At 44.6% G+C, this 22,183-nt stretch overlaps 1 protein-coding gene and 1 pseudogene across 1 annotated transcript in view; both read left to right on the forward strand.

Annotated features, from left to right (window-relative positions):
* ERICH6B (glutamate rich 6B) overlaps positions 1-22,183 on the forward strand; it is a 385,650-nt gene that overhangs the window by 287,595 nt on the left and 75,872 nt on the right. The gene's annotated exons all lie outside the window — the stretch shown is intronic.
* On the forward strand, positions 8,901-9,019 carry LOC135051887 (5S ribosomal RNA; annotated as a pseudogene).

The following is a 22,183-nucleotide window of genomic DNA, read 5'->3' on the forward strand; positions in this document are numbered from 1 at the left end:
AAATGCTGGGGAAAGGAATTCAAACCCAGGACATACTGATTCCAGATTTCACTGTCCAGACTCCACACAGCAGTTGCCTTAGCTACATCAACCAGCTTCAACCCCCACCTGAGCAGATACATGGCTACTCATATCCCATGCCCCACTTACCACACCTGTAGATGAATCCCGCCAATGATGAATAGCGCCAGTATCTGGGATCTGCCACTAAGTGCCCCCTCACCTCAGTCATTGCCCAGCCTCAGGTGCAACATTGTACCAACGCTCGCTGACTGGGACATTTACTGCATTGAATATGAATGGAGGCGACAGCTTGCAGCTGCAGACATGGTGGCAGATAACTAAATTGATGGCAGAGCAGCTAGGGCAGCCCTGGGCATTCGTGTTTAGCCATGGTGAGCAATAAGGTAAGTGGGGGAGAGCTGCTAAGATGGGGGCATGTAAGAAAAATTTTGGCTGACAGGAATGCATGCAAGAGACAAGTTGGTGTGCAGGAGGGCATGCAAGGGACCAGCTGATGGGCAGTGGGGCATGTGAGAAACAAGTAAGTGATTAAGGGAGCATTAAAGGTACAAGTTGGTGGGCAGGAGGGTCTGTGAGGGCAAGCTTGTGGGCAGTGAGGCATGCAATGGACAAAATGGTGGACAGAGGGGCATGCAAGGGACAAGTTACTGGTCAAGAGAGCATGCAATGGTAAGCTGGTCAGCAGTGGGACATGCAAGGGATAAGTTGGTGTCAGGGGCACATATAAGGGACAAGTTGGTGGGCAGGGGGTATGCAAGGAACAGGCTGGCAGGCATGCAATGGACAAGCTGCTGGGCAGTGGAGCATGTAAAGGAAAAGTTAGTAAGCATAGTGATATGTGAAGAAAAAGCTGCTGGGCAGAAGGATATGTGAGAAAAAAGCTTATGGGCAGTGAGATATATAAGGTAAATGGTCGTGTCACGATCCGGGTATCTGGACGCCATTACTTACCCTTCAGATGCCTCCTAAGGCTGGCTCAGCGTTCCAGGACCGGATCCCATCTGTTATACTGATGTCCACATTCCTGCCTCCTCTCCTGTCACTCTGAGACGCGGTCACCGCAACACCTGTTACATCCGGAATGGCGTCTCCCGCGGCTTCCGCCGCTGTTCCTGAGTTTCTACATGCAGAGTGTCAGAGTGGTGATTACGTCAGCCGCGGCCTCCGCTGTGCCCGCGTGGTTAAATGTGCACTTATCAGTCTGGCGTCTCCTGTCTCCTGTGGCCGGCGCCGCCATTACTGTTTTAATTCCCACTTGGATTACAAACCAAACTTCCCTCCAAGTGTCTGCATGGGCGCAGCCATCTTGGATTCTGTCATCTGTTCATTTCCACCAATCTGCTGTTTGCAATGTTAATCTGCATAATTGCCTAGCCAATCCCTTCCTTGCTGCAGGTATAAGTAATCTGTGCCTGAGCAAGGAAGGCGTCAGTGCTTTGGTTGTCAAACCTAGTTCCAGTTTGTCTCTCTCCTGTGGTTGTTTTCCAGGTTCCAGTTCCTATCTCCAAACCTCCACTAAAGAGACCCGCACCAGCATTCCACCTGCGGTGTAGCCTGACTCTCCTATCCATTTGGATTCATCTGCTTCCAGCTACAGATCCACCTGCTTACAGCAATCAGCTTCCAGCAGAGATCAGCTCTTCTTAAAGTGCCGGTACCCTTTTCTACAGATTACCATTTATCACCGATATTATTATTTCATCGCTCTCAAGCTACATTTATTATTTAACTGGTTCCAGCCAGTATCCACTCCGTGCCAACATCAGTCTGGTTCCAGCCAGTATCCACAGCAGCCGTTTTTATCCACAGCAGCCCAGCTCTTCCTGGAACACCAGCTGGTACGATCCTGGGCTATCTCCATTGCTACAGTCGGGCCTGGTAAGGACTTTCCAACTAGAAGATTATAAGAACTATCTCATACTACCAGAGCCCTGTGGTCCTTGCCACCCTGTAGTACCCAGGAACTGTATTATTTCCCTGCTGAGTTTTGTTTTCTTATTTGCTGCAGTGTTACGGAGTATGTCATAATAAACATCATTGACTTTTACTTTGGTTGTCGTGGTCACGCCTTTGGGCAATTCTTCTACATGTAACTTACATGTCTAGGGGTCTGATACAACCTCCCAGGTTCCTTTACACCTCAGCCCCTACAACTGAGGCTGCCTCCCGTCAGCTCAGGCCCTCAGTTGTGACAGTAAGCACTGACCATATGAATCCAGCTGGAGACCAGGATCAAGCGGCCAGGCCGATGCAAGAACTGGCAGCCCGACTTGAACATCAGGAGGCTGCACAGGGCCACATCGTCCGCTGTCTCCAGGATCTTTCTACTCGGCTGGATGGGATTCAGACAACCCTCCGTGGATCAGACACGTCCGGTGCGTCAACCACAGTGACTCCAGCTATAACCCCACCCACCTTACCCATTTCTGCTCCACGTCTTCATCTTCCAACGCCAGCAAAATTTGACGGATCTCCAAGATTCTGCAGGGGATTTCTCAACCAGTGTGAGATTCAGTTTGAGCTACAACCTGGCAATTTTCCCAGTGACCGTACAAAAATTGCCTACATTATCTCTCTTCTCAGTGGCTCAGCCCTTGATTGGGCATCACCGTTATGGGAGAGGCCCGACACCCTGCTATCCTCCTACACTGCATTCGTGTCAACATTCAGGCGTATCTTCGACGAGCCAGGCCGGGTAACTTCAGCTTCATCTGAGATTCTCCGTTTACGCCAGGGATCACGTACTGTAGGACAATATCTTATACAGTTCCAGATCCTGGCATCCGAACTGGCATGGAACGACGAGGCCCTGTATGCTGCATTCTGGCATGGCTTATCTGAGCGTATTAAAGATGAGTTAGCTACCAGAGACTTACCTTCCAAGTTAGATGAGCTAATCTCACTCTGCATGAAAGTTGATTTACGTTTCAGAGAGAGAGCAACTGAGCGTGGAAGATCATCTGCTCCAAAATCTTCTGCTCCTCCTCCTCGCCAACTATCACCATCTAAAGACGAGCCCATGCAAATTGGCTGTTCCCGTTTAACTCCTGCTGAGCGCCGAAGACGTCTCTCTGAGTCTCTTTGTCTTTACTGTGCAGCTCCGTCTCACACCATCAATGCCTGTCCCGAACGTCCGGGAAAACTCCAAACCCTAGCTCGCCCAGGAGAGGGCCGGCTAGGAGTAATGATCTCCTCTCCATCTCCTCATGATTGTAATCTCCCAGTGTCGCTCCAAATTGCTCAACGTTATCGGAACGTCATTGCCCTCCTTGATTCCGGAGCAGCTGGGAACTTTATTACCGAAGCCTATGTTAAACGGTGGTCCCTACCCACCGAGAGACTTCCTTCGTCCATCTCCTTAACTGCCGTGGATGGCAGCAAGATTTTTGATGCAGTTATTTCCCTAAGGACTCTACCAGTTCGTCTGAGAGTGGGAGTTCTTCATTCCGAATTTATTTCTTTTTTAGTGATTCCAAGAGCCACACATCCTGTGGTCCTGGGCCTTCCATGGCTCCGTCTTCACAATCCATCTATTGATTGGACGACTACGCAGATTCTGGCATGGGGTCCCTCCTGTGCTGAGACATGTTTGTTTAAAGTATTGCCTGTCTGTTCTTCCTCCCCCAGGTCGTCTGATGTTCCACCTCCTCCATATCAAGATTTTACGGATGTGTTCAGTAAGGCTTCTGCTGATATCCTTCCTCCTCATAGAGAATGGGACTGCCCGATTGATCTCGTTCCAGGGAAGGTTCCACCTCGAGGCCGAACTTACCCGTTGTCTCTGCCTGAGACGCATTCTATGGAGGAATACATTAAAGAGAACCTAGCAAAAGGGTTCATTCGACCTTCCTCTTCTCCAGCCGGCGCAGGCTTCTTTTTCGTAAAGAAAAAAGATGGTGGTCTGCGGCCGTGCATTGACTACAGAGGTCTGAACGACATTACCGTCAAGAACCGCTATCCACTACCCCTGATTACTGAGCTCTTTGATAGAGTTAGCGGAGCTACCATCTTCACAAAGCTGGACTTGAGAGGTGCATACAATCTCATCCGGATCCGTGAGGGTGACGAGTGGAAGACCGCCTTTAACACCCGTGACGGACATTATGAGTACCTCGTCATGCCCTTCGGATTGAGCAATGCTCCAGCTGTCTTCCAGCATTTTGTCAATGAGATCTTCAGAGACATTTTATACCGTCATGTCGTGGTCTATCTAGATGATATCCTCATTTTTGCCAACAATTTAGAGGAACATCGTTTTTGGGTAAAAGAGGTTCTGTCCCGTCTCCGTGTCAATCATCTCTATTGCAAATTAGAGAAATGCGTCTTTGAAGTCAAGTCCATTCCGTTTCTAGGTTACATTGTGTCCGGTTCCGGACTAGAGATGGATCCTGAGAAACTACAAGCAATCCAGAATTGGCCGATACCCTTAACCCTCAAAGGGGTCCAGAGGTTCTTAGGGTTCGCCAATTATTACAGAAAGTTTATACGAGACTTTTCCACCATTGTGGCGCCTATTACTGCTTTAACTAAGAAGGGTGCTAACCCGTCCAAGTGGTCTGAAGAAGCTACGCAAGCTTTTCATCTCTTAAAACAACGGTTCATCTCTGCACCAGTTCTGAAACAGCCCGACATCGACTCTCCTTTCATCTTAGAGGTGGATGCCTCCTCCGTTGGAGTAGGAGCGGTGTTATCTCAGAGGGCTAAAGATGGCCATTTACAACCTTGCAGTTTCTTCTCCCGGAAGTTCTCCCCAGCGGAGCGCAACTATGCCATTGGCGACCAGGAGTTGCTAGCCATCAAGCTCGCTCTAGAGGAGTGGAGATATCTGTTGGAGGGAGCTTCTTATTCAATCACCATACTTACAGACCACAAGAACCTTTTATATCTGAAAGGCGCACAATGTCTCAACCCTCGTCAGGCCAGATGGGCACTTTTCTTTTCCAGGTTCGACTTTAAACTCCAGTTCTGTCCGGGCTCTCAGAATCGCAAGGCCGATGCCCTTTCCCGCTCATGGGAGCAAGAAAATGAGTCAGAGTCTTCAGACAAGCATCCTATTATCAATCCGTTGGCATTCTCCACGGTAGGGATGGACTCTACGCCCCCACTAGGGAAAAGTTTTGTGAAGCCGGTACTGAGGAAGAAGCTCATGCATTGGGCCCATGCTTCCCGTTTTGCCGGACATACAGGTATCCAAAAAACCCTGGAGTTTATCTCTAGGTCCTATTGGTGGCCAACTCTGAGAAAGGACGTCATGGAGTTTATTGCATCTTGCCCAAAGTGTGCCCAACATAAAGTATCCCGCCAGTCACCTGCGGGGCAACTGGTTCCACTATCCGTTCCCCATCGACCATGGACCCATTTGTCGATGGATTTCATTACAGACTTACCCATGTGCAACAAGTTCAATACCATCTGGGTGGTAGTTGACCGGTTCACCAAGATGGCACACTTCATTCCTCTCACCGGTCTTCCGTCAGCTTCCAAGTTGGCTCAAGTGTTCATACAAGAGATCTTCCGACTCCACGGTCTGCCTGAAGAAATTATCTCAGATCGAGGAGTTCAATTCACAGCCAAATTCTGGCGAAGTTTATGTCAAGTCCTCCAAGTCAAACTAAAGTTTTCCACGGCTTACCATCCTCAGACCAATGGTCAAACTGAGAGGGTGAATCAGGACTTGGAGGCCTTCCTCCGCATCTATGTGTCTTCCTCTCAAGATGACTGGGTTCAATTACTTCCCTGGGCCGAGTTCTGTCATAACAATCAGTATCATTCCTCATCTTCTTCAACACCATTCTTCACCAACTTTGGATTCCACCCTAAAGTCCCTGAATTCCAACCGCTCCCAGCAACTTCTGTTCCAGCAGTGGATATCACCTTGCATCAGTTTGCAAACAACTGGAAGAGTGTACGAGCAGCTCTGCTCAAGGCATCGTTCAGGTATAAGAAGTTTGCGGACAAGAAGCGTAGAGCGGTCCCTGCTCTCAAGGTGGGTGATCGGGTATGGTTATCCACGAAGAATTTGAGGTTAAGAGTTCCCAGTATGAAGTTTGCACCTCGCTACATTGGTCCTTTCAAAATTGAGCAAGTCATCAATCCTGTTGCTTACAGACTTCAGTTACCTCCCTTCTTAAAAATACCCAGGACATTCCATGTTTCCCTGTTGAAACCGCTGATCCTGAATCGGTTTCATTCCTCACTTCCTCCAACTCCGAAAGTCCAAACTCAACGAGGCGTTGAGTATGAAGTGGCCAAGATCCTGGACTCACGTCACCGTTATGGTCAACTACAGTATCTTATTGACTGGAAGGGTTACGGTCCTTAGGAACGCTCATGGACTAATGCTTCTGATGTCCATGCTCCTGCCTTGGTCCGGAGATTCCATTCCAAGTTTCCTCAAAAGCCAAAGAAGTGTCCTGGGGCCACTCCTAAAGGGGGGGGGTGCTGTCACGATCCGGGTATCTGGACGCCATTACTTACCCTTCAGATGCCTCCTAAGGCTGGCTCAGCGTTCCAGGACCGGATCCCATCTGTTATACTGATGTCCACATTCCTGCCTCCTCTCCTGTCACTCTGAGACGCTGTCACCGCAACGCCTGTTACATCCGGAATGGCGTCTCCCGCGGCTTCCGCCGCTGTTCCTGAGTTTCTACATGCAGAGTGTCAGAGTGGTGATTACGTCAGCCGCGGCCTCCGCTGTGCCCGCGTGGTTAAATGTGCACTTATCAGTCTGGCGTCTCCTGTGGCCGGCGCCGCCATTACTGTTTTAATTCCCACTTGGATTACAAACCAAACTTCCCTCCAAGTGTCTGCATGGGCGCAGCCATCTTGGATTCTGTCATCTGTTCATTTCCACCAATCTGCTGTTTGCAATGTTAATCTGCATAATTGCCTAGCCAATCCTTTCCTTGCTGCAGGTATAAGTAATCTGTGCCTGAGCAAGGAAGGCGTCAGTGCTTTGGTTGTCAAACCTAGTTCCAGTTTGTCTCTCTCCTGTGGTTGTTTTCCAGGTTCCAGTTCCTATCTCCAAACCTCCACTAAAGAGACCCGCACCAGCATTCCACCTGCGGTGTAGCCTGACTCTCCTATCCATTTGGATTCATCTGCTTCCAGCTACAGATCCACCTGCTTACAGCAATCAGCTTCCAGCAGAGATCAGCTCTTCTTAAAGTGCAGGTACCCTTTTCTACAGATTACCATTTATCACCGATATTATTATTTAATCGCTCTCAAGCTACATTTATTATTTAACTGGTTCCAGCCAGTATCCACTCCGTGCCAACATCAGTCTGGTTCCAGCCAGTATCCACAGCAGCCGTTTTTATCCACAGCAGCCCAGCTCTTCCTGGAACACCAGCTGGTACGATCCTGGGCTATCTCCATTGCTACAGTCGGGCCTGGTAAGGACTTTCTAACTAGAAGATTATAAGAACTATCTCATACTACCAGAGCCCTGTGGTCCTTGCCACCCTGTAGTACCCAGGAACTGTATTATTTCCCTGCTGAGTTTTATGTTTTCTTATTTGCTGCTGTGTTACGGAGTATGTCATAATAAACATCATTGACTTTTACTTTGGTTGTCGTGGTCACGCCTTTGGGCAATTCTTCTACATGTAACTTACATGTCTAGGGGTCTGATACAACCTCCCAGGTTCCTTTACACCTCAGCCCCTACAACTGAGGCTGCCTCCCGTCAGCTCAGGCCCTCAGTTGTGACAGGTCGGAGCAGAGCAGGGGCAAATTGAGATGGAAAACCAGCCCGGGAAATTTATGGAAGCAGCCCTAATGTATGTGCGTTCTGATGAGGAGGTGGGTTCTGTTGAGGGGGGTGGGATCTCTCCTCACATGTCCTGATTGTACGCAATTGCAGCCTTCCTTGTATCTTTAGCTGCAGTTGTGTCTGAGACTAGGGGCGGATTGGGAACTGAAAGTGGCCCTGTAAAATTTTGTAGAAGTGTCCCGACATGGGTAGCACAAGAGGTATAACATAATCCACTGGATTGCAGAGTTTCTGTACTGTAGAGATGGTATAACAGAATGAAATGGCACGATGCAGTGTACTGAGTGTGATGAGCTGCCTGTCATGTGGGTGTTGGGGCCACATGATAATACACAAAACAAGCCCCACAGACATGTCGGCCTGCCAGGAATCTTCCTGGTGAGCCCTATGGCCAATCCACCCCCGGGGACAGAGGTCCTTGTGAAATTACAGGTGGTGGGTATTTCATGACTTCATTGTTTTGTTTCTCTGATTTAGAATAGATACTTTGAGGGCAATTCTATTCATTAATTGAAAGATTTTATCTACTGTTGTTATCTTATTGTACCACAGTATCTTTATACTCAGTGTACTATATTTATTCTAGCCACAGTGTTGCTTTTTTTTTCTTCTTCTTGCTTACCTATATATGGATACTTTCTAGTCACCCTAGTTTCATTGTATCTAGAACATTACAGTTACTTAAACCAGCTAATTTCTGCATTTGCAAACTGAATAGGTTTATTCATGTTTCAACATTACTGTTATACCTGAATTGTTTTTTTCTCTTAAAAAACTACTATCTGATATTGATATCTGATATAACATATTATTCATATGCTTATTTTCATCTAAAGATCTGTGCAATTGGGACCTTTTCTCCGTGATATGGTTTGCCTAATATGCATATATTTTCCCACATCTCTCATTTTGTCCTTTCTATTACTATTTTTCTGGACATTCACCATTGATTCAGGGGCTCTTACCCCTGTCTAACATTGGCAGCAGATCCACTTTAAGTTTCTCCTTCTGACTTATTACTGTCATAATTCACACCTAATCTGTGAAATTCGTGAACTCTCATCAGTGATTCCAGAGCGAAAGATCATTGCCTATTTCTTTCTACTATCATACCACACTGGAAACGCCCGAATCCATCCGATCTTGGAAGCTAATCAGTGTTGGGCTGAGTCAATACTCGAGTGGGAGACTCTTGAGGAAGACTCAGTTTAGTAGAATATTTCTTGGACGCATATGCTCAGTGTCTAACACTGACAGCAGATTCACCTCTTGCATCTATTTTCATTCTGTATCTTTCTCAGCACAAGTGGCAGGCTAATTACTACTTCATTACAATCATAACCATCACCGAGGCTCAGAGAATCTGAAAAAATTTAAAAAAAATTAAAAATTAATTTTTCTCACAGGCATTTGGTGGAGACTAATCTGTGGATTCATTGTATACTTAAATTTTGATTCAACCCAGACAGCCTGGAACTGTTACTCAATATCAATATTAGCATCATTGGTTCCATTGTTTATTCTTCACTTATGTATTCAACTACTGTTTGTTTTTATTTGTGATATCAATAAAAGTTAAATAATTTTTATGAACTTTCCTATCTCCAATACTTTAATATTATTTCAATTTAAGATTGCACCCACAAAAGAGTCTTCTTTTCTACTTTTTGGTTCCAATTCCATTGTGCTATTGCATAAATAACCAAGAATTATCCCTAATATTGTGCACCAATGTATGTTAATTTACGAGACATTAATGGCCATTATGTGCATTCTGACTGTTTCTCCAGGACTTTGCCACCATCACTTCTAATTGATGTACCCTCTTTATGTATTGCTCGGGTATATATTAATTCCACAGTGCCTTTGACAAAGTGTCTTGTACAATATCAACTGATTCTAAAAAGTTTTTGCTTTGTTTCTTAAAAAATCATTTGCAAACTCTGTTGCCTCTAAAACTCCTGCGTTTGCCCAAGGACAAATGGTGAGTGTAAAGTGTGCATCTGGATTGCAGCCTTACCTGCCAGTAGCCAGGAATAGGAAAGGGCTATTATTTTTTATTTTACAAGTGTATAGGAAGCTGGTTTTGTCAAGAAACCTTGCATCTCCTCATAGTTATTGTGTCTCTTACACGTAGGATCTCAAAAAAGGGTGCTATTCATGTGGTTTAGATAGCACCTTATCATTTTGGAGGCATTTTTGCCCTCTCAAGTGTGATTCTGAATTATGGACATACATAGGATGCCATTTTGAGAACATTAAGAAAATATTTCATCCAGCTATGCATTGTACAATCAAGGGTCTGTACCCCTTCAAGTGGTGTGCTAATTCTTTGCGGTAGCACAGCATCTGCATACTGTATGTGCCCTGTATTCACAGAGAGCACCTGGTCACGTCACATTACAGATTTGGCCACACCTCCCCCTGATTATGGTGCCATTCTTTTCTGGAGCCGCCACTGGATGTTTATTGCTCATATGTATTCAAAAAGACAAGCCCCTTGCATGTGGTGCTTGGGACAATCACAGCATACATCTGTCACAGAAGGACAATCCTCTCTCAATAGTCAGAGGATACACACACTTTCGGGGATACAAAACACCAGGTTGTAACCCTGTCCCAGTACTTCTAAGACTATTACATGAATCAGACATCTGTCTTCCAAAATATATATATTAGAGATGAGTGGGTTCGGTTCCCTGAGAACCGAAACCCCCCACCACCACCACTGAACTTCATGCTCCGAGCCCGGATCCGAGTCCGGCTCGGGACCTCCCGCCAGACTCAGAAACCAGAACGAGGCAAAACATCATCATCCCGCTGTCGGATTCTCAAAGGATTTGGATCCCATATAAACAGCCGTGTGTCGCCGTCATTTTCACTCCGGACTTGTAGAGTGAGGGAGACAGACCTCTGTCTCTCTCTGTGGGTGGTGGCATCGGGTGAGATTAGTGTGTCCTCTGTAGGGGTGCTGCTGCAGTCACTGTGGTGTACCTGTGCTGTGTTAGGGGTGTGCTGTCCTGGTTGTCACTGGTGTTTCATGTGCTGCAGTTGTACATGGGTGTTGCTGTCCTGGCTGTCACTGTGTTGTACTGTCCTCCTGTATGCTGTAAAATATAGGGGTGCTGCTGGCCCTGTATGTTGTAAAAAGTCAGAGGTGCAGTTGTTAAAAATTAAAAGCACACTGCTGTATGCTGTAAAATATAGGGGTGCTGCTGCTGTTCAAATAACATTACACTGGCCCTGTATGTTGTAAAAATTAAGAGGCGCAGTTGTTAAAAATCAAAAGCACTCTGCTGTATGCTGTAAAATATAGGGGTGCTGCTGGCCCTGTATGTTGTAAAAAGTCAGAGGCGCAGTTGTTAAAAAATTAAAAGCACACTGCTGTATTCTGTAAAATATAGGGGTGCTGCTGGCCCTGTATGTTGTAAAAAGTCAGAGGCACAGTTGTTAATAATTAAAAGCACACTGCTGTATGCTGTAAAATATAGGGGTTCTGCTGGCCCTGTATGTTGTAAAAATTTAGAGGCACAGTTGTTAAAACTTAAAAGCACACTACTGTATGCTGTAAAATATAGGGGTACTGCTGCTGTTCAAATAACATTATACTGGCCCTGTATGTTGTAAACATTCAGAGGTGCAGTTGTTAAAAATTAAAAGCACACTGCTGTATGCTGTAAAATATAGGAGTGCTGCTGGCTCTGTATGTTGTAAAAAGTTAGCACACTGCTATATGCTGTAAAATATAGGGGTGCTGCTGCTATTCAAATAACATTACAGTGGCCCTGTATGCTGTAAGTATACAGGGGTGCAGTGAAAATAAAGGGGCACTGTACTTTGTGCTGTAATAATAAAAGGGTGCTGTCCTGTGAAATGGAGAAAAACAATTTGGAGGAAAAAATAGTGGAAGATCAGGAACCACTTCCAGTTCCTAGTACTAGTGCTGAAGCTGCTGCTGCCACCAGTCATGACATTGATGATGCAATTCCATCAACGTCATCTGCTTAGGCCGATGGCCAATGTCATAGAGAACATGTAAAATCTAAGAAGCAAAAATTATTAATCAGAAAAAAAAAGAAATTATCTGACGAGAAACGTAAAATTGGCAATATGCCATTCACGACACGAAGTGGCAAGGAAAGGCTAAGGCCTTGGCCTATGTTCATGACTGGTGGCTCAGCTTCTCATGCGGATGGAAGCCCTCCTCCCTCTCAAAAAATTAAAAAAATTAAGCTTCTTAAAGCACAGGAAAATACATCTGTGCGTTCAGAGATATCACAAATCCCCAGGGAGAGTCAAAGTGAGTCCGCAGTTACTATGTCTAGGCCTGACCTTCACAAGACTGTATGGAAAAAGAAGGCTCCTACCACCATTTGCACACCCTCTGCAAGTGCTGGGAAGAGCGCCGCCAGTCCAGTTGCTGATATTGAGATTGAGTATGTCACTGTATACATACACCAGGATGAGGAGGATATAAGTGTAGCTGGCGCTGAGGAGGAAGTTGACGATGAGGATTCTGATGGTGATGTGGTTTGTTTGAATAAGGCACCAGTGGAGACAGTTTATGTCCATGGGATGAGAAAGCCCATTGTCATGCCTGGGCAAAATACCCAAAAAGCCACCTCTTCAGTGTGAAATTATTTCTCCACAAATATGGACAATAGGTATCAAGCCATGTGTTGCCTTTGTCAATCCGTAATAAGTAAAGAGGATGTTAACCACCTAGGAACATCCTCCCTTATACGTCTCCTGCAGCGCATTCATCAGAAGTCATAGTCAAGTTCAGAAACTTTGGGTAAGAGTGTAAGCAGTCCACTGACACCCAAATCCCTTCTTCCTCTTGTACTCAAGCTCCTGCAAGCCACACCACCAACTCCCTCAATGTCAATTTCCTCCTCAGTCAGGAACGTCAGTAGTCCTGCAGGCCATGTCACTGGCATGACTGATGAGTAGTCTCCTAACCGGGATTCCTCCGGAGGATCCTTGAGTGGTACGCCTAATGCTGCTGCTGTTGTTGCTGCTGGGAGTTGATCGTCTTCCCAGAGGGGAAGTCGGAAGACCACTTGTCCTACTTCAACTAAGCAATTGACTGTCCAACAGTCCTTTGTGAGTAAGATGAAATATGACAGCAGTCACCCTGTTGCAAAGCGGATTACTGAGGCCATAACAACTATGCTGGTGTTAGACGTGAGTCCGGTATCCGCCATTTGTGCAGTGGGATTTAGACAGTTGATGGACGTACTGTGTCCCCGGTACCAAATCCCATCTAGATTCCACTTCACTAGGAAAGCGATTCCCAAAGTCTACAGGGACATTAAGAAAAATGTCATCAGTGTCCTGAAAAATGCGGTTGTACCCACTGTTCACTTAACCACATGTGGACAAGTGGAGCAGGGCAAACTAAGGACTACATGACTGTGACAGCCCACTGGGTAGATGTATCGCCTTCCTCAGCAACAACAGCAGCGGCACCAGTAGCAGCATCTCACAAACGCCAGCTCATTTCTAGGCAGGCTACGCTGTGTAACACCGGTTTCCGTAAAAGGCACACCGCTGACAACCTCTTACAGAAACTGAGGGACATCATCGCACAATGGCTTACCCCACTTAGACTCTCCTGGGGATTTGTGATATCGGACAACGCCACCAATGTTGTGCGTGCATTACATCTGGGCAAATTCCAGCACATCCCATGTTTTGCACATAAAATTAATTTGGTGGTGCAGATTTTTTTGAAAAATGACAGGGTCATGCAAGAGATGCTGTTGGTGGCCCGAAAAATTTGCGGGCCACTTTCGACATTCAGCCACTGAGTTCTGAAGACTGGAGCGCCAGCAAACACTCCTGAACCTGCCCTGCCGTCACCTGAAGCAAGAGGTGGTAACGAGGTGGAATTCAACACTCTATATGCTTCAGTGGATGGAGGAGCAGCAAAAGGCCATTCAAGCCTATACATCCACCTACGATATAGGCAAAGGAGGGGGAATGCACCTGACTCAAGCTCAGTGGAGAATGATTTCCGTGTTGTGCAAGGGTCTCCAATTCTTCAAACTTACCACACGTGAAGTTAGTTCAGACTCTGCCAGCTTGAGTCAGATCATTCCCCTCATCAGGCTTTTGCAGAAGCAGCTGGAGAAATTGAAGGAGGAGCTAATACGGAGCAATTCCGCTAAGTATGTGGGACTTGTGGATGGAGCCCTTCATTCGCTTTGCCAGGATTCAAGGGTGGTCAATCTGTTGAAATTAGAGCACTACATTTTGGCCACCATGCTTGATCCTAGCTTTAAAGCCTACGTTGTATCTCTCTTTCTGGCAGACACAAGTCTGCAGAGGTGCAAAGACCTGCTGGTGAGAAAATTGTCAACTCAAGCAGAACGTGACCAGACAACAGCTTCTCCTTCATTTTCTCCCTCAACTGGGGCTGCAAGGAAAAGGATAACATTTCCTAGCCCACCCGCTGGCGTTGATGCAGGGCAGTCAGGAGCAAGTGTTGACATCTAGTCTGGACTGAAGAGATTAATTGCTTCTTTTTTGGTGGGGGGATTAATTGCTTCTTTTTTGGTGGGGGTACAAACAAACCAATCATTTCAGCCACAGTCGTGTGGCAGACCCTGTCACTGAAATGATTGGTTTGTTAAAGTGTGCATGTCCTGTTTATACAACATAAGGGTGGGTGGGATGGCCCAAGGACAATTCCATCTTGCACCTCTTATTTTTTTCTTTGCATTATGTGCTCTTTGGGGCCTAGTTTTTAAAAGTGCCATCCTGTCTGACACTGCAGTGCCACTCCTAGATGGGCCAGGTGTTTGTGCCGCCCACTTGTGTCACTTAGCTTAGTCATCGAGCGACCTCGTTGCACCTCTTTTTCGTCTTTGCATTATGTGCTCTTTGGGGCCTAGTCTTTAAAAGTGCCATCCTGTCTGACACTGCAGTGCCACTCCTAGATGGGCCAGGTGTTTGTGCCGCCCACTTGTGTCGCTTAGCTTAGTCATCGAGCGACCTCGTTGCACCTCTTTTTTTTTCTTTGCATTATGTGCTCTTTGGGGCCTAGTTTTTAAACATGCCATCCTGTCTGACACTGCAGTGCCACTCTTAGATGGGCCAGGTGTTTGTGCCGCCTACTTGGGTTACTTAGCTTAGTCATCCAGCTACCTCATTGCACCTCTTTTTCTTCTTTGCAATATGTGCTCTTTGGGGCCTAGTTTGTAAAAGTGCCATCCTGTCTGACACTGCAGTGCCACTCCTAGATGGGCCAGGTGTTTGTGCCGCCCACTCGGGTCGCTTAGCTTAGTCATCCAGTGACCTTGGTGCAACCTTTTGGCCTATAATCAATATTGTGAGTTGTGAGGTGTATAGAATAGACTGGAAATGAGTGAAAATTAATGTTATTGAGGTTAATAATCCAAAACCAAAACCCGAAAGGATGGTTTTGGCAAAACCAATCCAGATCCAAAACACTAGCAGGTATCCAGATCCAAAACCAAAACACAAAACACGAAAACTGCCCACCGCACATCTCTAATATATATAGACTGTATATTTCACAAGAACTGGTCAATTGCATTCCTCCCTTCATCTATTTGCCATATGGAATCAAAGTATCTATGTGGTTTAACAGTAAGAAAATTAGCACGTGACATCCTTATATATATACCTGCTGTACAAGAGCCCCGCTAGTGTGTTTTGCAAAGAAAGTGCTTTAGATTAGGCCTTTTAAACATGAGGTCTTTCCTGATCTCAGCATGTGAGAATGTCCCAAGAACAATCTGTTCCTAATGGTAAAGCCTTATAATACCAAAACCTTAGAAATACAATACTAGAGATTTATTGCTTATTTTATAAACCTATACATTCTAACACATTAAACACACTGTTAAATACATATACATTTTGCATACTCTGCCTGTTGTTCAACACCAGAATTACACACCATGGCAGGGCCAGGGCCTTCCAGTAACATTCCTTGCATACACTTTTAAACATAATATATCTATGCCTTTTTATACTGGGACACAGGACTGTTTATTATATATTTTGTTTCTGTATACACTGGTCCTGACAGGTTGTTTGAAAGTTGAAGCTAGCTATATGAAAATGGCACTGCAACACGACATCTTAGCCATGTGTGCCGGGTCTCAGGCGACAATACCATTTTGATTTACATAATTGGGGGTGGGGGGCATTTATAACAACTGGTAACTTTATGGAAAGAGAAAAAAAATCAATAACATTGTCATTTTCTACTGCAGATTAGAAACAAAACACAGCTTTGGCTGCTAAAGGCAAAACTACTTTTTTTTCACAGTCGTAAATACCTTACTTGCTTTCAGTTGTAGTTAAAGTTCCAACATCTGTATTTTCAACAAGCAAATGAGGCAGTTTGAGATGATACAATGTATATCACATCACTCACTTATTAAATAGCTAGAGGCAGACTGTTTGCATTCCTTACACTTCAATAGGAGGAACAATAATGAGTCATTCAGGTATTATGGCACACAATTGCATGATAAAAAAGAATATACTAGTTACAAATGCAATTTATTTTTAGAGGAAGTGCAGTAGGCAGTTGCTATTGGTCATTAATGGGGGCAGATTTCATCCTGACGGCCTGATGGGCTAAATATTTCATTAGACACTTTGCCTACTCAATGCAACAAGAAAAAGTCAAACAGGCAAACATGCAGTACATGTGATAAAAACAGTCCCAGTGGCTTCTAATTCTCCTGATTTAATTGAGACATAAGGCTAAAGCTAAAAATAATTTAGGAGAAAAATGGGAAATAATGGAGTGATTCTAAAGTGGTAGACTGTATCCAGCTATGATACAGCATTTCAACCTAGGGAATTTCAATCCTGATTTGCAATGCGCTCGTGTTCCAAAAACTAGTATATAAACATACTTCTAGATTTGTGCAAGGTGGAAAATTGAGAACATTTGCTAAAATGTAACGAATGTGCATTCCTGTATATTTTGGGGTTTGTAAATTACTTTTTGTTCATCTAAATATGGTTGTGCATACTGAACTCCTATTATTAAGCAATTTGGCAACAAACCAGAGGTTATGTTGATCAGATCCAGTCATCAAGAGCTGCTCCAAGTGACATGGTTATACTGTTTGCAACTACTCAGCGCCTCTATCTACAGTATGTCCGGGTCAGTCCTATTACATGATTATAGACATCAGCTTCTGACCAAGTGATCATCCTTAGAGATGAATACAGATCTGTCTGTAACAAATTGTTGTGTGATTATATCTGGTTGTCACTAGCTCATAACAGCAGTCAAAATCAGGCAAAGATTGCGTATTAGACTCACCAAACTATCCTCTCTCTCACTTCTGACCACAGATCATGTTCGTTACATATATATTTGAGAAATGTGACATTCATGATCCGCTGATATCACAAGAGTTTTTCATATTGGGATGTATGCTGTATTTATGACATAAAATGAATTTGTTATAAAATACAGTATATTATTTTCATCTTCACCATGTTTGTTCTCTGCTTTGCATACTAGTCATCAGATGTTTTTTTTTTTCTACACTGGAACAGTTAATCAGAAATGAGCAGTTCAGCCCACAAACACATTTCAGACAATTATTATTGTGGCTCTTGAATAGTTCATGAGTCTTCTCCTCCTACATTATCTCCCATAATGTTTTCTGCTGCTCCTTACACCCCTTAACTTACATCCCTGCTTTACCCCAGGCAGGTAAGCTGTAAGAGATGCAGCATTTGGTTTAGGCAGAACTAGAACTTTGGGGGCCCCTTCATAACATTCAGTGCTCCTAGAGAGACACCTTTCTCCGCAGCACTCCACTGGAGAGGTCTTGCCTAGTGCTTACTGTCCGCTGTCATTTTAATGCCTCAATTTCCTCATGTCTCTTCATCATCCTCACATCCCCTAATAACTTCAACATCTTTTTCTATCATAGTTATTATCCCAGATTATAGTGTCCAAGAAAAACTATCAATGACATTAGCCAAATGAATGACCAAAACAGTCTTATTTTGTACCCCACAGTAATGCTCTATGTGCATAGCATGCCCCACCGTAATGCCCCAGAACCATTTTATAGAAAGACCCATAGTAGTGCCCCAGTTTATAGTATGTGTATCATGCCTTATAGCAGGCCTGGCCAACCTGTGGCTCTCCAGCTGTTGTAAAACTACAAGTCCCATCATGCTTTGCCACAGTTTTGCTATTAAGGAATGCTAAAACCGTGGCAGGGCATGCTGGGATGTGTAGTTTCACAACATCTGGAGAGCCATAGGTTGGCCAGGCCTGCCTTATAGTATCCACTCAAATTGAGCTCATTAACAACTATAATTCTTATTCAACCTTATGCAGCAATTGTTCACCATCCCAAATGTTGTTTCATGTTGATATGCATCTACACATTACTAAAGAAGTGTGTAAGATCCATGCACCTAGCACCGGCGCTACCTGTCACACTGCATCACAGTTGGGGGTTGACTGTCCAACCTGCACACAGTGCACAGTGCTTATTGCGAGGGAGGGCTACTGTACTATACTTGCTGAAAGCAGAACCTAAGAAGTGGAGTGGAATGGTATAGTAAGCCCCTCCCATCACAGTGTCTAAACGTTCCACCGATTTACAGAGTATACTAAGCTGCGCTTTTCAAAGCTGCTGCATTTTCATCATTTCAGTCACTAGGTTTAAAGGGGCAATAATATTAAATACAAAACCAGCAGTTTTTTCACTTAATATTATTAGTTTTAAATCCAGGGACTAACACTGCCATAGACGTGACAGCTTTGTAAGCACCATTTAGTATATCTACCCCTAAGTCTTGTTTAATTAACAACAGGAAAATATAGTGATTTTGCTCCATTTTGCGTTTCATAAAATAGATTGAGATGCTGAGGCCGAGTTATTTGCTAGTCAGTTTTCTGGACATACTGTACCTTGTGTATATTCACATATCTTCCTGTAGATTTAAGGATAACATTCTTGGTATCTTTTTTTATGTACCTAAAACTTTGTGATACATTCTACATTTATACTGTTTAATTATTGGAAAATCTGGTGAAGCTGCAGCAGTTATTTCTCTAGCGTCTTGCCATGAATTCCATTGTGCTGCAAAATAATAACTAGCTCTGTTTTCTAGGTAATAGCATTGCAAATATAGCAAGCTAGCTAAGTGCAGGTACAGGCATACTGCTGGGAGTACTAGCAAACTGGAGATTCAGGACTGTAGCCTAAAATAATAGTTTTCTAAAATGCTGACAGCTTAGGTTGTCTTTGCTCAAAGATGTTTCTCCCTTTCTTTTTAAGCTACATACAGTGAGAGTGAATACAATAGTTTCCTGCTCCTTCTCCATTTATCCTGGGTTTCTATTAGTTTCTATTTTAACTGCTACTCTAAGCAACTTGTATAGTGACGCCCACCCAATCACCAGCTATATCATTAACCTGACACTGATCACCATCAGTGACTTTATATAAAGTAATTGATGCAGCGGGACAGAGAATTGGGGATGTTTTAGAACAGACAACACAGAAATCTATGGAAACCAGGGATAAACACTGCAGGGTATGACAGCCATTAGAAGACATCTGTTTCTCATTATAACACCCATTGGTTCTGCTCATGGCTCTTGTAGTGATACCATAACAAAATTTGACTTCCTTTACAAAAAAAAAGTGTAAACCACAGTGCGATGTGACAGTTGTGATGTCACACTTTTTAGTTTTGTGGACACCTAATTTTATTAAGGAGTTTTATGTGGGGTGAAATGATTGCATACGATTACGTAGTAGTGCGAGAGCTTGTTCTGACTGATTTGGTCCAATTTAAACAAATGTGCTTAGTTTTGTACTGAAGTGCTGAGAGATGGGATTATTTAATAAAAATAACAGGATATAGATGGCACATTTACATTGGTGTGTTACTTCATTGCAGGAGGGTTCACAGGTTTAAAGAATGGTAATGTGAGACAATTTACTCCTCCTAGGAAAATAGGAATGGACGTTCTAGATGAGCTGCAACCTATGTACATGCCTTAAATACACAAAAGGCAACATGTAGACAATCTTGATGTATTGCAGTCTTACTGTAATAATAGCATACCTCCCACATGTCCCGATTTTCGCAGGACAGTCCAGTTTTTTTGGGTCTGTCTCTCCCGTGGGCCACCGTGTCCCACGGTGGGGGGCAGTTGGGAGGCTCCCTATCACTCGCTGCTCTGCTCAGTTCAGAGCAGAGAGCACTGAATAGACGCTGTGCGCATGTGCACAGTGTCTATTCCAGTGAGTCCAAGGGACTGGGGGCATGGCCAGCAGCTCACAGAGTGCTGGCTGTACCCCCACTATGATGAAAATGGGAGGCGTGGCTCACAATCGCTTCAATCACACAAAGCCACACCCCCTTTCCAATAGGTCATGCCCCTATTTGGCACCACGCGACTTCGAGTCCTGCCTTGAAGCCTCCAAATGTTGGGAGGTATGTAATGGACATAAATTAAGCTACACATAAAGGAAGAAGTTCTTATTTTAGACAAAACATCAAGGGTCTATTCATAGAACAATGAAAAGCCCTGTTTTGCGCTAAACAGGTTTTTCTCTTCTCCGTCTAATTCATGTAGTGTCTTACCGCCCATCTAGCTGCTCTTTTCTCTCCAGCACTCCAGTCCCAGCTGCTGAATCGCAACACTATACAAATGAATGGTGACTGCAATTCATGTAGGCACGAAAAGCTATGCTTTTTGCTTTGCCCCTGATCTTTGTAATCGCCATTTCGGGTTGGTGCAGTCGGACCTTCCTTGACAAAGAAGGTATGGAAGTTTAATGTCCTCCTGTTTGTGTCAATCTCTGTGTTAAAATCCTGCTACTTTTTCCCACAATCCTCTGCGGCCGCTCAAGCACAGAGATCAAAGTGCACATACACGGGAGAAATTCCACCAACAAGCTGCGATAACACCAGTGAAGTCGGCATCGGGAGAGGTCCAGATACCGGATCGCATTGGGATCCATGCAGGGATTAATGAATTGCAGTAAGTATATGTAAAAACACGGACATAAGAATGCAGTGTTTGGTGAAAAGTAAAATCAAGCCGTCACATTTTTACATGAATAGACCTCCTAAACATTTAAGCTTGCAGGCCAATGTCATAACTACCTAATTTCTGCAAGTCCTATTACACTACCATATATGCTTTCATCACCATTGAATTGCATTTTAATTAGTGATGTGCACCAGCAATTTTTCGGGTTTTGTGTTTTGGTTTTGGATTCGGTTCCACGGCCATATTTTGGATTCAGACGCGTTTTGGCAAAACCTCCCTGAAAATTTTTTGTCGGATTCGGGTGTGTTTTGGATTCGGGTGTTTTTTTACAAAAAACCCTCAAAAACAGCTTAAATCATAGAATTTGGGGGTCATTTTGATCCCATAGTATTATTAACCTCAATAACCATAATTTCCACTCATTTCCAGTATATTCTGAACACCTCACAATATTATTTTTAGTCCTAAAATTTGCACCGAGGTCGCTGGATGACTAAGCTAAGCGACCCAAGTGGCCGACACAAACACCTGGCCCATCTAGGAGTGGCACTGCATTGTCAGACAGGATGGCACTTCCAAAAAATAGTCCCCAAACAGCACATAATGCAAAGATAAAAAGAGGCGCAATGAGGTAGCTGTGGGACTAAGCTAAGCGACCCAAGTGGCCGACACAAAGACCTGGCCCATCTAGGAGTGGCACTGCAGTGTCAGGCAGGATGGCACTTCCAAAAAATAGTCCCCAAACAGCACATGATGCAAAGAAAAAAAGAGGCGCAATGAGGTCGCTGGATGACTAAGCTAAGCGACCCAAGTGGCCGACACAAACACCTGGCCCATCTAGGAGTGGCACTGCAGTGTCAGACAGGATGGCAGATTTAAAAAATAGTCCCCAAACAGCACATGATGCAAAGAAAAAAAGAGGTGCACCAAGGTCGCTGGATGGCTAAGCTAAGCGACACAAGTGGCCGACACAAACACCTGGCCCATCTAGGAGTGGCACTGCGGTGTCAGACAGGATGGTAGATTTAAAAAATAGTCCCCACACAGCACATGATGCAAAGAAAAAAAGAGGTGCACCAAGGTCGCTGGATGGCTAAGCTAAGCAACACAAGTGGCCGACACAAACACCTGGCCCATGTAGGAGTGGCACTGCAGTGTCAGACAGGATGGCAGATTTAAAAAATAGTCCCCAAACAGCACATGAAGCAAAGAAAAAAAGAGGTGCACCAAGGTCGCTGGATGGCTAAGCTAAGCGACACAAGTGGCCGACACAAACACCTGGCCCATCTAGGAGTGGCACTGCAGTGTCAGACAGGATGGCAGATTTAAAAAATAGTCCCCAAACA

Source organism: Pseudophryne corroboree, chromosome 2 (assembly GCF_028390025.1).
Source record: "Pseudophryne corroboree isolate aPseCor3 chromosome 2, aPseCor3.hap2, whole genome shotgun sequence".
NCBI classification, from domain to species: domain Eukaryota; kingdom Metazoa; phylum Chordata; class Amphibia; order Anura; family Myobatrachidae; genus Pseudophryne; species Pseudophryne corroboree.